Source organism: Crocuta crocuta, unplaced genomic scaffold (genome assembly GCF_008692635.1).
Source record: "Crocuta crocuta isolate KB4526 unplaced genomic scaffold, BGI_CrCroc_1.0 scaffold115, whole genome shotgun sequence".
NCBI classification, from domain to species: domain Eukaryota; kingdom Metazoa; phylum Chordata; class Mammalia; order Carnivora; family Hyaenidae; genus Crocuta; species Crocuta crocuta.
In genome coordinates, this window is record NW_027530575.1 from 3,410,141 (window position 1) to 3,426,715 (window position 16,575).

The window sequence follows — 16,575 nt, forward strand, 5'->3', positions numbered from 1 at the left end:
ATGCCTTTACATAACTGGATTTCTTTGGTTCTTAGAAAAAAAGAAGCAATGTTGCCAACAAAGTTTGTGTTTTTATTTTTAGTATAAATTTAGACCTATCTGTAGCAAACGTATGTATCCTGCAAAATAGACTTGAGTTTATATTTAAATAATGACTGCCTTAAAACACTTTATAGATTAAAATTTCTGTAACTTTTGATTGTATCATTAGTCTGTGAAGTTGAAAGAGTTTCCCAGAAGACCAGATGTATATTTAAAGTTTTATATCCATATGGTTTGTATAAAATTTGACTTAAAATCTGATTTTCTTTTTCTCTGAGGGAAATATCTCAAATGTAATGTCCTCTACAAAAATGTAGCCTACTAAAACACTGTGGAGTTGCTTTGTAATTTTAATAACCTTTTGGAGCTACCAGACTTATTTAGCAATCTCTAGTAGAAAAGTGCTCTCATTATTTTAATTTGTCATATCCCTTTCTTTGAATAGGAAGGCAGATATGGATAGAAGGGAAAAATAATTAGGATGGTAGAATATTCTTACCACAAAACCAGAGATGCACAAAATATATCTTTTCTGGATAGACAAAGATCTATTAGGTCATAAAAAAGCATTGATATAAGGAAAAAAATTAAAAATTGAACTTTGTCAGAATTAAAAATTTCAGTTAATTAATAAGAATACCATTAAGAAAATGAAGAAAGGAAAGAAAAGGAAAAAATACAGAAGTAAGTCACAGCAAGGGGAAAAAAAAGACTATCTGCCATATATATATATATATCTGACAAATGACTCATATTCTGAGTATATATATCCACAATATATATGACTCTTAAAAAGCAGCTGTAAAAAATGAGAGTAAAGAATACAATAAATATGGGCAAACATTTGAACTAAAACTTCGCAAAACAAGATATAAAATGACTAACAAATACATGAAAAACTCTCAACACCTTTAAGCATCAGAATAATGCAAATGGAAATCACCATGAGCTAGAATGCACAAAGTTCAAAAGTCTGTTGGTGAAGCTGTGGAGTGACTGGAACTCTCACACACTGCTGGTGAGAAAATTCTCCAAATATTTTGGAGAAAACAACTGTCATTTCTTAACAGTGTAACAGAATAACATACCGTTACTACATAAAAATATGGCTTGCACATTTACCTGCTCCATTCTTTCTGGTACTTTCAGGAGATGGAATTGGAAATTCAGTAGGTACTCTCTTTGAGTTTTATCTTTTCTACTATGTATTTATCTCCTAATAAAAATGGCTATAGAAGAATAGCTATAAAAGAACTAATAAGTATAAATGATTAAGTATTTACTAAATGCCAGGCATCACAAATTCTTTTGATGAAGTATTTCATTTAATCCAGCAAGCTATTTTTTGAGGTATTATATTTAATTCCATTTTTGCAGATTAGAAACCAGAATATTCATAAAGTTGTTCAATGTCCCACAATACAAAAAATTACAGTGATTGAAAGATAGATTAGATGGATTGTATACCTAATTGCTACCTTTTTTCTTTTCATATAAATATACATATTCCCCAAACTTTATTTTCTAATTATCTAATTTAGTCATCATGCATATCTATTATTAACAGTATTTCTATGAAAATATATTGTTTCAGTGGCACCTGGGTGGCTCAGTCAGTTAAGCATCGGACTCTTGATCTTGGTTCAAGTCATGATATTGTCTGTTGAGTTCAAGCTCCACATTGGGTTCTGTACTGATGTTGCGTAGCCTGCTTGGGATTCTGTCTCTACTTTTCTCTGATCTCCCCACCACAAGCACCATCACACACACACTGTGTTCTTTCTCTTTCCTAACGTAAATAAACTTCAAAAAATAAAACATATTGCTTTGTCTTTATTGATATTTAATTTATGTTCAATAAAACACACAGATTTTTAGTGGATAGTTTGATAAGATATGATAAATGTGTATACCCATGTAGCCAACAGCCACTTCAAGATAGAGAACATTTCCATCACACCAGAAATTTGTCATTCTCTTTTCCAGTCAATCACTGCTACTATTACTGCAACTACCACCACCACCAACACCTCTATCACACCAAAGGCAACACTGTTCTAATTTCTCTCACCATAGATCGTTTTTGCCTGGTGTTAATCTTTATATAAATAAAGTCATGTCCTATACACTTTTTTTTTTTTTTGGTATGGCTTCTTTCAATCAACTCTCCTTCTGTGAGATTCTTTCTCTTGGCTTTATGCATCAACAATTAATTTCTTTTGGTTTTTTGTTATGTAGTATTCACTTGTACAAATATAACAATTATTTTTATACTCTTGTGACAACTCTGTTCTGCCCATTATGAATAATGTTGCTAGAAAATTCTTGAACAATTCTTTTGTGGACATATGGTTTCATTTCTCTTTGGTGAATACCTTGGCATAGAATTTCTGGGTCACGTCGTGGGTAAACATTTAATAGTATAAGAAACTGCCAAAATTCTATTTCTTTCTCTCTTTTTTTAATGAATGGAATATTTTCTGTAATCTCTCTAAAGATCCTTTAAAATCTGACCAATAGGATTAAACTATTGACTTGAATAACAAAGCTAACTTCATTATTATCCTGGGACATGTTTAACAACTGCCTTCTGGGACTAATCAGTATAAATAATCCCATCATAGCCAATTTCAAGCTACCAACGTCACATCATCCAACTCCCCAAACTCCTGAAAATTTGACAATCAGTCCTTCCAATGGAAGTCAACCTCAGTACCTATTGTACACTGGATCAGGTTATTTTAGGCAATGAAAAATAAGTCAGGCAACTCACTACTAACCTACCTCCTTCCCAAATTTGTCTGAGTGTGGAATAGGTAAATACTAATACTTACTGAATGCTAACTATATGGCAAGTAACACCTTAAATGGCAAGATCTCTGTAAGACACTTAAAATACAATGTTAAGTGCATTTTTATTGATGAGGCACACTTAAATGAAATGCTTTTCCAAATCCCACTCCTAGTACCTCACAGAGCTCGTATTTCACTCCATGCATTCTAGCCGAACTTTATATTGCACAGATGCCATTCTTCTAGAGATAACACAAGATTTTGGTTTTGAACTATTAGTTTGTCACTATTTAAAATTGTAAATTGATATGTAAATTGTTTAATTACATTTTATACAGACTTTATGAATCCGCCTAATATTTTATTTGTGGAAACAATGAGAGATTATAATTATATACAAAGACAAATTTGGTATCTAGAATCAAGCAATCATGAGAAAAGAATGACTTTGTATTGCATTCAAAAATAATTCAAGTTAAATTACCATGATCTTAGGTCAGTTCTAAAAATGTTTTGGAAAACTGGATAAAATATGTATTTGTTTATTCATAAGATATCTGCATACATAACAAATTGTTGCTTTAAATTACATATATATGTAATTACATACACACACACAACTTCTCTATAGAATAACAATTATGTCTCAAGTGCACCAAAGTTCAGCTCATGGAAAAAACTGAAACATCAGCTGTCCTCAGTAAGAACTGATCCCTGAATGTCAAAGCCCCAAGCAAGTCTGACTTGTGCATTCTAGATAAAGGCGGCAAGGGAACAGTTAGCCTTGTCAAAAGGCCGTAGGCCCCCAAGGTGTTCAGAGTAGTACGGAGATACCCTTCTAACCTTTCACTGCTTTGAACCAGACGTCTTGGAAACTTTCCTGCACGAAGGAGGCTTCGAGCAAAAGCAAAATTTCCCGGCACTGACCAGGCCTCTAGGCAGCAAGAAAAAAAAAAAAAAAAAAGAAGCAGAAAGGATTGAGCGCCTACGGTAGCTGAGGAGGGACATGCGGAACTGCCCGCTGCAGGTTGATGGGATTCTGCGGCTGTTCAGCGGGCCTGAGAGGTTGAGGCCGCTAAGTGGTACAGGGCTTTGTCAGACAAGCAGCGAAATAAGGGGGCTTGACAACTTATGCAGGTCGTTCTGGCTTGCAAGCCCAAGATGTGCGGCTTCCTGGAGTTCAGGGTCCTCAAAATCGTCTGTAAAAGATATGCCAGCCACTCCTTCTGCTGTGCTCTTATTGGGCGGCGGGGACAATGAACCCCTCATGCTGGAGCCGAGTCAGCGAGATGCAGAGCTCCTGGACAAATACTTCCCCAGCATGTGCGAGATGGACCTCGTGCTTAACTCTGAGACAGTCTGCTTCCTCTAATACGAGAGGGAAGAGGTCCAGGACAGCTTCGAGAAGCGTGTGCTGGAGTCTGTGACTGTGACGCAGGAGGAGTGGCCGCTCAGCATCGGAGACATCTGGGGTAGTCCCGCAGCTTTCAGAGATGTGGGGAGATGGCGGAGAGGCAGGACGTGAGTGGCTGCTTCTTGTATGTCTCTCCAAGGGCCCTTAAAAAATAATTTATTTGGGGGGGGGGGAGACAGTATCCCAAGTAGGTTCCTTGCGGCCATCACAGAGCCCCTTCAGGGCTGGATCTCACCAACCCTGAGATCAGGACCTGAGCCAAATTCAAGAGTTGGATGCTTACCTGATGGAGTCACCCAGGCACGGCTCCCAATACTCTTTTCTTGGTGGGACCCAGCTGTCTCTCTTCTGCTGCCTCGCCTTTCAAAGTGAGCTGTGGGCTCAGGACCCTCAAACATTCCCTCCCTCTACTTCCCACTTCCTGTTTCCCCCTTTCCCATTATCAGGAAATTATGACCAAAACAGCTGCTATTTGGCTTTCATTCCCTGACTTTGAAGTGTTATCATCATTCCAAATCTCCTCCCCTCCCGAAACACTGACTACATAAATATGTCAGGTTAAAAGAAAAAAGGTTTTAGGGGTTTTCTCTTCTTCTTGGCCAGTATCTTACCTCCACCTCTCCCCTGACTGGAAGGGGGCTTCTGTGAAGTGAGAAGGAATTCCTTTTTCCACATCTGCCTCCCCAACTTCCTTTTTGGATGTAGTGGGGTCTCTGTCCAGTGCCAGGGGAAGAACAATACAGTTAAATTTTCTAATCTTGACACTTTGTGGGAAGGAAGGGTTGGAGGAAGGGCAGACTTTATGGGAGACTTGGCCTGTCCCCCCTTCACTCCATGTTCTGAGTGAGGCAGTAGCTTAGTGAGTGGAGCGAGGAAGTGTCTGACCTTATTTCCTTCCCTTCCAAAGAAAAGGAAAGAGATTTTGGGGGGGGGGGTAAAATGTTTTATTTAAAGGGCATCACTTGGGAATGCCATCAGAGCCTCTTTCAATTCTTCGTAATAATCTAAATCTCCTAAAGCTGGAATCCGATATACTTTCTATTTATCCTTATACAGATGAAAGTAAATTCAGACTATACAAAATTGTGCCCTTGGATTAAATATTACTTCACCATTTTAGCCCCACTTTTCTGCCGCCTTATACTTTCAGTAGCAGTCTCTAAATATTTTTCGATGTCAGAACCTTAAAAGACCATATATTTCTTACATGCAAAAGCAATACTTTTCACAGTTTAAAGTCTGACTCTTGTCACAACGTCAGCACGTTGTAAGGAGCACAATATTAATTAACGTTTCTTCATACCGGAGGAGGCTTTCTTCCTCTCATGTAGAACAAATGGGGCCTTCCTACACAATACTGCTTTTACTGTATATCTAGTCTTTCTTTTTGTTTTTTTTTTACTTTGTCAGAAGTGTAATGTGATTTGTATAGGAATAAAACATGCAGAGTTTGATTGATTAGGATTTTAAGCCTGGCTCTGCTACTTCTTATCTTACCTTTTTTTAAAAAAAATTAATGTTTTTTTATTTATTTCTGAGAGAGAGAGAGAGAGAGCGTGAGCAGGGGAAGGTCAGAGAGAGAGGAAGATACAGAATGTGAAGCAGGCTCTGAGCTGACTGTCAACACACAGCCCCATGCGGGGCTCAAAACCAAGAACCGTGAGATTCATGACCTGAGTGGAGGTCGGACGCTTAAGTGACTGAGCCACCCAGGTGCCCCTACTTCTTACCTAACCTTAAACAAATTAATTAAATGATATCACCTTCATATTCCTCATATATAAGATGGGATAGTAATATCATTTCATAAGATTGCATTTGTGTTGTAACGTATATTTAAATTAATCAACACAATACCAGGAACATAATATAAGTAACATAAGGTACATAATTAACAGAAATTACATAAGCAGCATAATTTACCAATTTTTTACCTTCTATTTTCTGTCTCAAAATAAGTTATATAAGTTATAGCTTATATTAAGTTATACCCTCAATGTCATCATAATGTCAGTGATAAATATTTATTTACTTCTTATTTTATTCATGTAGTGTGGTCCTCCAAGTTCAAGACATAAGTTGACTGATCAATCTACTTTAAGCCAAAACGTACTGAACATTCAGTGCTATCTAGCCAGTTTTATATCCCTTCCTGTTTCTCCTCAATTTAAACTTCTTAACTATAGTTAAATTTACGCAAACATGTCCAAACCTTGTAACCTTCCATTTCTGCCTCTAGCTTTCTATTCTTCTCAGTCCTCCTCATATTTTTGAAAGAGTGTCTCTCTACACTGTATACTATTGCTACTTCTATCCAGGACTTTGCTGGTTATTTCTGAATTAGTGCAATAAATTTCTACCTGGCATACATGCTCCTAACTCACTCCATTGTCCACACTAATGGCAAGTAATACTTTTAATCAATCGAAAATAAAAGTCCCGTAGTTAATTTTTTTGCCTGACTCCTATGAAAACTCCAAACATCTTCACACGAAACACAAACGCTTTTCCAATCTAAAGTCTATCTTTCACTGTTAACCATGGCATTGACTACCACTTCTCTACTACAGTGAGGGACTCTAAGTGCAATGGTCTCCCAGGCTTCCTGCATTCATGTGTGCCTGTGTGTGCCTGAGACACTGCTTCTCCATTTCTTTGTTGCTCACTTCTACTAGAACTCCGTAACTCACCACATATGTTACTTCTTCTCCAGTGCTTCTTCCACAATATTCCTGATCTCCTATGTGCCTTACTCTCTTGTGGCATCAGACACAATGGTATGTATTGATCTTATATTTTTGCTCCCTTGATAGACTAGAACTCCTTGATGGAAGAACTAACTAGAATATTGTCTGGCACATATAACACCAAAACTAATCCTGGCCTCCTTTTCCTACCACTACACTCATGACTACTAGTAGAATTTTTTTTTTTTATTTCTAGGAGAGAGCGAGCGACAGCGTGAGGAGGGGAGGGTCAAAGAGAGAGGGAGACACAGACTCTGAAATAGGCTCCAGGCTCTGAGCTGGCAGTCAGCACAGAGCCCGACACGGGGCTCAAACCCACGAACCGCGAGATCATGACCTAAGCGAAAGTCGGACGCCCAACCGGCTAAGCCACCCAGGCGCCCCGACTACTAGTAGAATTAATACGTAAAATGTGCTGAGATTACTATGTGCCATACATCATTCTGACTTCTTTTCATCCATTTATGCCTCACTCTGACACTCTATATCAGGTACTATAACTGTCCCCATTTGACATATGAGGAAATGGAGACGTGGAGACAAAAAAAAAGTTGAAATCATTTGCCCATGGGCACAGAACTAGTAAGTAGCATATCCAAAAGTCAAGTTGAAATAGTTTGATTTTGGAGCTTCAGAGTTGGTCACTTAACCACTATAAATTACTGCTCATAACTGCTCCATTAACTTCTCTGAATAAATGGTTTTCCAGAATTGTAAATATGGTTGAAATAATCTATATCTTTGTGAACACGCTTCAGTAATGTAAAGTATTATCTTGTTTTAAGTTAAATTAGTTTCATAATAAGTTATAGGTTAAAAATGTCAAATAGAAATTTGAACAGTGATATAGAGAATGCTGTTAATGAAGATAACTGCAGTGTATGGATTTCATCTCCAAATACTTGTCCTAATATTTCAGAAAGCTAAATTAGTGATAAGAAAATATGCTACATTATAAGGGTAAAGTAGAAAATTAATAGTGCTCATCTGAGGTGGGTTGGGGGGGAAGCCTCACAGAGGAGATCATAGTTAGCCCAGGAATATGTAATAAACATATCAGGGAGAAAAAGCAAACAAGCAATTCAAGTTGACTAAAGTACATGAATAGATAAAAGGGTGCTATGAAAACAGGTTCAATGTATAAGGAAGAGAAACTTGGCATGTTGAAAATACTGAAGGTGTCAAAAAGAATGGTGGATAGTCCTAGAAAAATAGAGAAAGATAGGTTTGGGGATAAATTATGAAGAGTCTTCCTAAAGACTCTACTAAGGAATCTGTTCTATAGTTTGCAGGAAACAAAAGTGAAAAGATTTTCTTTTTTTTATTTTTTTATTTTTTAGTGTTTATTTACTTTTTTGAGAGAGAGACAGAGAAAGAGTTTCAAGCGGGGGAGGGGCAAAGAGAGAGGGGAGACAGAATCTGAAGCAGGCTTCAGGCTCTGAGCTGTCAGCACAGAGCTTGATGGGGGGTTCAAACGCTCAAACTCGGAGACTATGAGATCACGACCTGAGCTGAAGTTGGTCTCTCAACAGACTGAGCCACCCAGGTGCCCCAAGCGAAAGGGTTTTCAATCAGTCTTTATTCACTGTTTTGCAAATAACTAATTTACTATATAAAGCAGATACTTATACAAGGAAAATAAATGAATCTAACAGTCATTGTCAACACCTTAGGGTATGAAGTATATATGTGTGGTAGTTATGAATCAAGAGTCCATAATCTCTATTATTAAGAAATATAACTTTATTTTCTAATAAGCTAAAATGACTTTATTTTTATGCCCCATTATGCCAGAATGACAGGAATTCAGTTACAGTCATGGGTTTTAAACTCTTCCTGGAATCATGACTAACCTCTAAAGTTTTAAAAGATAACTAAGGATGGGGCAATTTGATCCTCTACCATTATTTTATAAAGTGCTTCTCAGTCTACCCTCAAGCCTGGAACCCTACCATATCCTTTTATCTTCCTGAATTTCTACCTTTGGCCCTTACTAAGATTATAATTAAAAATGTAATTATGTAAACTTCTCTATCCTTCTGGACTATAATCTCCCTGAGATCTGAAGCAGAATTTGTCTGTCCATCACTGTGACCTTGTACTTAGCCCCAGTCATAGAGAGTTTTAATTGTTATATACATTTTTTAAAAAATTAATAAATGAATTAAATGAAACCTCAGTGGTCAAACTTTAAGCAAATTCCAGATCAGTGGGAGATTATTTCAGGACTGAAGTAATTTAATTCCCATCTATTTACTTTACAAAAAAATATCTAAACCATTTATATGGTGAAATTTTATTGAAAAGGTACCTTTCCACAGAAACTGTGTCTTATGCATAAGACAAGAAATAACCTGAAGAAAGAGTGTCAGCCTCATTTATATAGCTATGGAAATAAATGAAGATAATCCAAATGCGAAGAAACAGAACCTATTAATTCAGAGTTTGCTAAGGCAAAGGAATCAGCCATCGTTACTTGGCAAAGACTTAGAGGTAGTCAGGGGAATGAGAAAGCTTTATGGTGGAAAAAGAGACGACATCACATATATTCTTATTGAAGGTTGTTGGCCAGGGGAAGCTAGGGGCAGACTTACTAGAAGCTCAGCATCTTATGTGATTGGTTTGAGGAGCATATTTGGCTTTCTTTGCCTGGTCGTGAGTTAGAATGTTAGGGCAAAGATAGGGAAGCTGGTGGTCACTGACTGGGTTCTGACTGGGACTGATTGCTTGCAGAGGTTGTGATCTGCTTTCCTGATTGGTTGCTATAGAGGTTGTCGGTCAGAGTTCTATTTTCATTTACTGCCTGGTCATTGTGCATGTTTATATTCAGTTTCTCACAGCTCAAAACATATTTTTAAGGCAGAATTAGCTGATAATGATATTCCAGTCATGCTTTGTACATTTTATATTTAGTCATCAACCCATTTCAAAAAATACTTATTAAACACCTATTTGCATTTGTTAACAGTGCTAGAGAGGAGGATACGATGGGGAGTGTGACAGGCACCATAACCATCCCTACTTACACAGTTCTTACTAATCAGTTACACTGGTTCAAATCAGGACAGCTTCCTTCTTGTTTCATCCAGCTATGAAATCATATTAGATATTGTATTGAAAAAGTTAGGTTTTGTGCAAAGCTATTACATCAGTTGAGTTGCATTCAATGCAAGTAATTGAAAAAATCTGGTCAATAATGAGGAATTTGTAAGCATACAGAACTGAAACAGTCCTGAATCATTGCAGATTTCAAAAATTTTTTTAATGTTTTATTTATTTCTGAGAGAGAGAGAAAGACAGCGGGAGCAGGGAAGGGTCAGAGAGAGAGGGAGATACAAAATCTGAAGCAGGCTTCAGGCTCTGAGCTGTCAGCACGGAGCCCAACACAGGGATCAAACCCCATAAACTGTGAGATTATGACCTGAGCTGAAGTCGGACTCTTAACCTACTAAGCCACCCAGGCACCCTACTTTTTTAATTTTTATTTTTATTTTTAATGTTTTATTTTCATTGCAGGTTTCAAACATGTTCTGACCAGGGCTATGCTCCTGCTTTTCTGTACATTTTTAAAATTTTATTCTCCTATATTTGTCAGTTTCACATTCAAGGTGTCCTCAATCATATGGGTTAATGGCTAAAATAGTTTCATACCTCACATCTGTTCTTTATACCATAGAGAAGAAATGAAATTTGTTTCGTAACCAACTACACAAGAAAACTCCATGGATTGGATTCTAATCCTATATTAGTTTTCTATTGCTGCTACAACAAATTACTATAGTGTAGCGGCTTAAAAATAACACAAATTTAGTCTCTTACAGTTCTAGAAGTGTGAAATCAGTTTCTTGCGGCTAAAGTCAAGGTGTCCGCTGAACTGGTACCTTCTCAAAGCTCTGAGGATACAGTCTGTCTCTTTGCCTTATTCAGGTTTTAGTGGCTTCTTCTAGTGTTCGTTGTTCGTATTCCATGCCTTGTGGCACCTTTCTCCATCTCCAAGGTGTCCCATTCCAGATCTCTGCTTCTATCATCATATAACCTTCTCCTTCCCTTCTGACTCCTTCTCAGTACTTCTACTAAAAACCCATATGATCATACTCTGGACCCAAGGGAATAAATGCAGGATAACCTCCAATCCTTAATTTAATCACAAATGCCAAATTTCTTTTACTGTATACGGTAACATTCACAGATTTGGGGAATAAGGCCACGCATGTCTTTGGGAGGCCAGTATTCAACCTACCACACATCTCCAGCCTTGCTTTGTGCTAAATGAGATAGGCATGGTTAAAATCAATCACTAGGGCAAGAGGATTGAGATTATAGAGCAAACTCGAATGTTAGGACTATAGTCAAACTTAACTCAACTGTATAGCTGCCCACCATGCACAGGGTGGATACACACTGGGAAGGCAACAACTCTTGTCCATTTCTGCTGTTCTCTGTAAAATTAATAATAAAAGAAACATCCCTGGCTATGCATGGATACCTAGGGTGAACCCCCACATAGAAAATTAGAAGGAAGCTGGGCACTGAACACAGTAAGAACAGAATGATTTCTAGAAAATATTCTGTATTACTGCTTTTTAAGGAAGAAACATCTGAGTCTGAATAACAGAAGCAAGGAATTAAAAGTAAGAATGAAGTAAAGAAAAGAAAGCAACTGGAGGAGCTACCAGGAGATATGTAAGTATAGAAATGTTTTCCTAAATAGGTGTGTGGTTAGAGGGGTAATATAAATGTTGGAAGATGAGAGAAAATGTAATTAACTGCCTGGTGTTGATCTCGCAGTATTTGCTGCTTAAAGTAACTTCAGCCAATCAATGTCCTGAACTAGAAGACTAAGATAAAATACTTCATAAAAGAAATGGATTTTTAACATTTTTACCATGTTTAAGTCTGGCCCTCAGTGCCTCTTAGTAACAGCTGTGATATTTGATTTTTCAAAGATAAACCATGTTTTAAAAGTCTAAAATCTTCAAAGATATTATGAGAATTTTGCTTTGATATAAATTACAGTTTTGCCTCTCCCCACCTCTTACAAAATGTAAGGAGCATGAAGGAAGAATTTTGAAAGTCAAAGAGAAATCAGTAAAAACTGTGTAAAAACAGAAATAACACATTTTTAAAGTTTATTTATTCTGAGAGAGTGTGCAGGAGGAGCAGAGAAGGAGAGAGAGAGAGAGAGAAAGCGAGAGAGAGAGAGAGAGAGAGAGAGAATCCCAAGCAGGGTCTGCATTGTTAGTGCAAAGCCCAAGGTGGGCCTCAAACTCACAATATGACCTGAGCCAAAATCAAGAGTGGGACACTTAACGTCCTGAGCTACCTAGGCACTCTGAAGAATAATACACTTTTAACTGCTATAGAAATGTATATGGAGAAATTTACTTAAAATGATTCTATAAATTATTAATTCAAAGTAATTATCTCAAACTCATTCAAAGCAAGCCATTTATTTATAGGGAAAAACAAATTTTTTTTTCAGATAATTTAATGTCAAAATAAAGTTGCTTTAGTTTTCATTTAGGCTCAGTGAGAAAGAACTGTTATCCTATATGCTAATGCAACCAATTCTCAAAAAAAAAAAAACAACCAAACCCACTAATCTTCAAAATTAATAAAATAATGCTTTCTTCCTGAAAGTCCAACACTTGTTGAAAGCTTTATCTTTTTGATATTCACTCAGTGAATATTAACAGTTACCCAGGTCATAGTAAATGCTGTGGTTAAAGGGACACTTTTCATGTGGGCACCCCATATGCCCAAGGGACAGACAGAATTTGCTGCCTCAACTTCCCCTTCTGAGTCTTACAGATACAAATGAATAAATTAGGTCAATTAACAAGAGAATCGGAAGAGAAGCCTGGGGAAGAATCAAGGGGTTCTTCCCAATTAAGTAGATATCTGTAAGAGGTTATTTTAAGAAATAAAGCGGGTAAAGCAAATGTGACAGGAGTGAAACAAAGAGGAAACAGGAGGGGAAGAGTCATAGAACTCATGGGTAGAAATCTGGAGGTGGTTGTTAAGAAATGGGAGAAATAAAATGGACATTGAAGGGTTAAAACAGGTTAAAATACAGTACTACCAGAGCTTTGAGGTGCCAAAGTGATCCCCATTGGTCCCCCAACATTAAAGGGCCCCAAACACAGCTCTTCTTTTTTATCCCAATTTGAAGAAATTTTAAGAGTTGTAAGGTAGAGATTGCTATGAAAAACGCGTCCAGCTATCACTTAGGACAGTGATTAGGCTAATAAAGACAAAGACTGACAAAGGGCCAAGGCCCCTCTGCTCCTTACTGGGGGACCCAAGCCTATTGCACAGGAGTAGGTAAATCAGTCAGGAGTAGAGAATATGCCAGAATTCCTTAATACAGATGTTCCAACAACTGTGGTTCATCCTGACTTGAGCTACAATTGAACTGAGAGAATATCAAAAAAATATAATGGTTGATAGGATTATGAAATTCAGAATATTTAAGCAAGCTTTATGTAAAGAAATTGTGTCTCCTTTACCAGAATGCTTTTGGGGAATGAATATTATGTCTGGCTATGGAATATTTCCCCTCTAGTATTATAAAACCAAAACCTGTAGATGAAGTCTTAATAGAGGCTACAGTTAGGAAATAGAAGAGCTATGTAAAAATAAAAGTTGGGGCACCTGGGTGGCCTAGTCGGTTAAGCGTCCGACTTCAGCTCAGGTCATGACCTCACGGTTCGTGGGCTCGAGCCCCGAGTCGGACTCTGCAGATAGCCAGCTCAGGGCCTGGAGACTGTATCAGACTTTGTATCTCACTCTCTCTCTGACCCTCCCCTGTTCATGCTGTCTCTCTCTCTCTCTCTCTCTCAGAAATAAATTAAAAAAATAAAATAAAATAAAAGTTGATGGAATTAAGGTAAAAAAAAATGTGTGGAGAATTGGTATGTTTGAGGCTTTAAGTGGTTGAAAGGGTTTTATGTGAAGTCTCTTTTACCTGATTTTACTGCAGAGGTAGATATTGTATCTCACTGGGGAACATTTCCCCTACCTAGTGTTAAAAAATAGAAGGCTTGTAAATCTGTCATTCAGGCACTGTTAATTGGACATACTAAACGAGAACCAGTAAGACTGCCTGAGCGCACTCAGCGTAGAATACAAGTTGGAGTGCTGGGAGGGACAAATTCTGTGTGCTAGCCCTAGGCGAAACATAAACTGGGGCTTATGAGCACCTCTCAGAAATACTACCGGGGTTTTGGACTAGAGGATTTCTATTTGAGGGGCATTTACCACCTTGTTATTGAACATTATTAATTAAAGCTACCTCTGTGGAGCAGATATAAAGTGATCTTAAAATCTGAAGTAGCTATAATGTCTTGGATGATATCCTTAGGGGGACAGCAGTGGCCCCAAAACTCCACAATAAAATTCAAATGATTTATACAGGATCATGCTGCCTGGGGAATGCAAAGAAGAGATACTAGCAGGGAGCCTCTTTTCCCACTTGGCCTGACTCTGGAAGTGCCTGAGAAGCTGCTGGATTCTATTAGCATGGACAATGCCCTAAAGCAGCTCTCAACTGACCAACAAAGAAGTGGCAGTTCTAAGGTGAATGGACAACATCCAATATAGAAGGCTACCACTCTGAGTGAAGAAGGTAAAAACAAATCAGCTTGGTGGGCTTAACTGCATGCTGCTTTCCCCGCAGTGATAGAAGAATCGAAGAGTTGTAAAATCTCCTCTGTATGGGTTTTTACCAGGAGGTGCTCAATGGCCTAGTCATATGGACAGGCAGGAGGATAATGGAAACCTGGCCTATTAAAGAGGAGCACAGCCCTATGGAAATCACTGGGAATTTGAGGAGTACATTCAAGTAGGACAAGTTGATGCCCATCAGAAGAATCTTCTTCCAGATTCAGAAGGTGATTGGAATTAACAAGCATATAAACCTGTGTGCTTACCTAAGGTGGCCACCTGGATCCATGAAATGAGTGAAGCTGGTGATACTGCAGCAATTCAGAGATGGGCTGAATCTAAACATATCCCTCTTGCACCCTCTGAGACCAAAAATGCCAATAATAACTGTTCTGTCTACCAAGAGAGACAGAGACTGTCAATGTTCTGTGGCAGATCCGCTGGTAGAAAAAGGCCTTGATCACAGATGGCAAGTGAGACGGATACTGGTGTCACTGGGGAATACAAAAGAGTCCTGATAGGATTAGACACCTACTCTGCATTGGGCTTTCCTTCCTTCATGTAGATGTAAATGCTGAGTATTATGAAAGATCCAGAACAGAAGATACTGTACCAGTTTGGATGGTGGGCCATCATTTTTGCAGACCAGGGAACACATTTACAACCCATAATGGCCAGCAGTGGACAGAGATATCCTCCTCACAGTAATAGTTTTAAAAGATTTGGAATGGCCAATTAAAACATTGGCTGTCTAAAACAGGGAGATAAAATCATGAAGGGCTGGCACACATATCTTCATGAGTGTGTGCTCACACTGCACATGAACATGATTGGGGCTAAAGGAGTGTCCCCACTGGATAAATTTCCTCTGTGTTTCTCGCAGATCTGAAGAAGAGGAGGTGAGCGAGGAAGCTGGTGTTTTTTCTTTCCACATCACTGCAGCTTCTCCCCACGGCCCCTCACCCCCCGCCCACTTGATGCAGTGGTTGTGGGACCAGGACCATGACTACAAGGGCTGGGAGCAGGGGTGATTCCTAACCAAGAAACTGTAACTATTTTTAACCTTTTTGTCAGAATTTCTAAGGGCCTGATGGGGCAGGATGTACCTTCACTGTATCTGGCAAAATTGGGGTTAACCGTGAAGAGAACGCACTAGTTGTGCACCTGAGCAGCCTCTCCCTATCTGAATAGAAGTGAACTGGAGGGGCACCGGGATGGCTCGTTCACTTAAGTGTCAGACTCTTGATTTCAGCTCAGGTTATGATCTCACGGTTTGTGGGTTCGAGTCCCATGTCGTACTCACTCATGTGCACTCTCTCTCTCTCTCTCGCTCACCCTCCCTTCTCAAATAAATAAATAAATAAATAAACAAAAACTTTAAAAAACGAAAAAGAAACCGAACTGAAGAGAAGAAACTTGCTAGACTAGTGTTGCCATGTGCTTGCTACACAGGCACAGTGGCAAACCTAACATCCCATCCGAAGGTGGAAAAGTTTGAGTGTACATGCAGAGAAGGAAAACTAGTAGCTGTGAGTAAAGGAGTGAATAAATAAATGGGTTATATAATGAGGTAAATCCAGGATGACACTAACACCTCAAAAGAGTCTCAGAGCAAGAGATGATAATATCTCTTAGGTCAATTATACCAGATGTTGAAAGGGGGAAGCCATATATTGCTGATACCACTCTTGCTTCTGTTATGCCCGAATCCCGAGTCCCCAGAGACCTCCAAGGAGCCGGCACCGATGCAAGTACAAAAGGGTCTTTATTACAAGCTCAAGCAGGGGCTCACCCATCTCCCAGCACAGCGGCAGCAAGGTGAAGCCCCGAACAGTGGCAAGCTGGGTTTTTATGGGGGAAGGGCAGGGGTGTTACCATGCACACATTGTACATTTTGCATCATTACATAAGCAC

At 38.5% G+C, this 16,575-nt stretch overlaps 1 long non-coding RNA gene across 2 annotated transcripts; it reads left to right on the top strand.

Annotated features, from left to right (window-relative positions):
- Nucleotides 1-4,224: 4,224 nt before the first annotated feature.
- Nucleotides 4,225-16,020, top strand: LOC144234663 (uncharacterized). 2 transcript variants are annotated; one of them, XR_013336032.1, is made up of 4 exons: nucleotides 4,225-4,356; nucleotides 6,963-7,026; nucleotides 11,585-11,679; nucleotides 14,413-16,020. It is a non-coding gene; the product is annotated as an uncharacterized LOC144234663 (long non-coding RNA). The 2 variants fall into 2 exon arrangements; XR_013336033.1 differs by lacking the exon at nucleotides 6,963-7,026 and having other exon boundaries at nucleotides 4,308-4,356.
- Nucleotides 16,021-16,575: the final 555 nt, after the last annotated feature.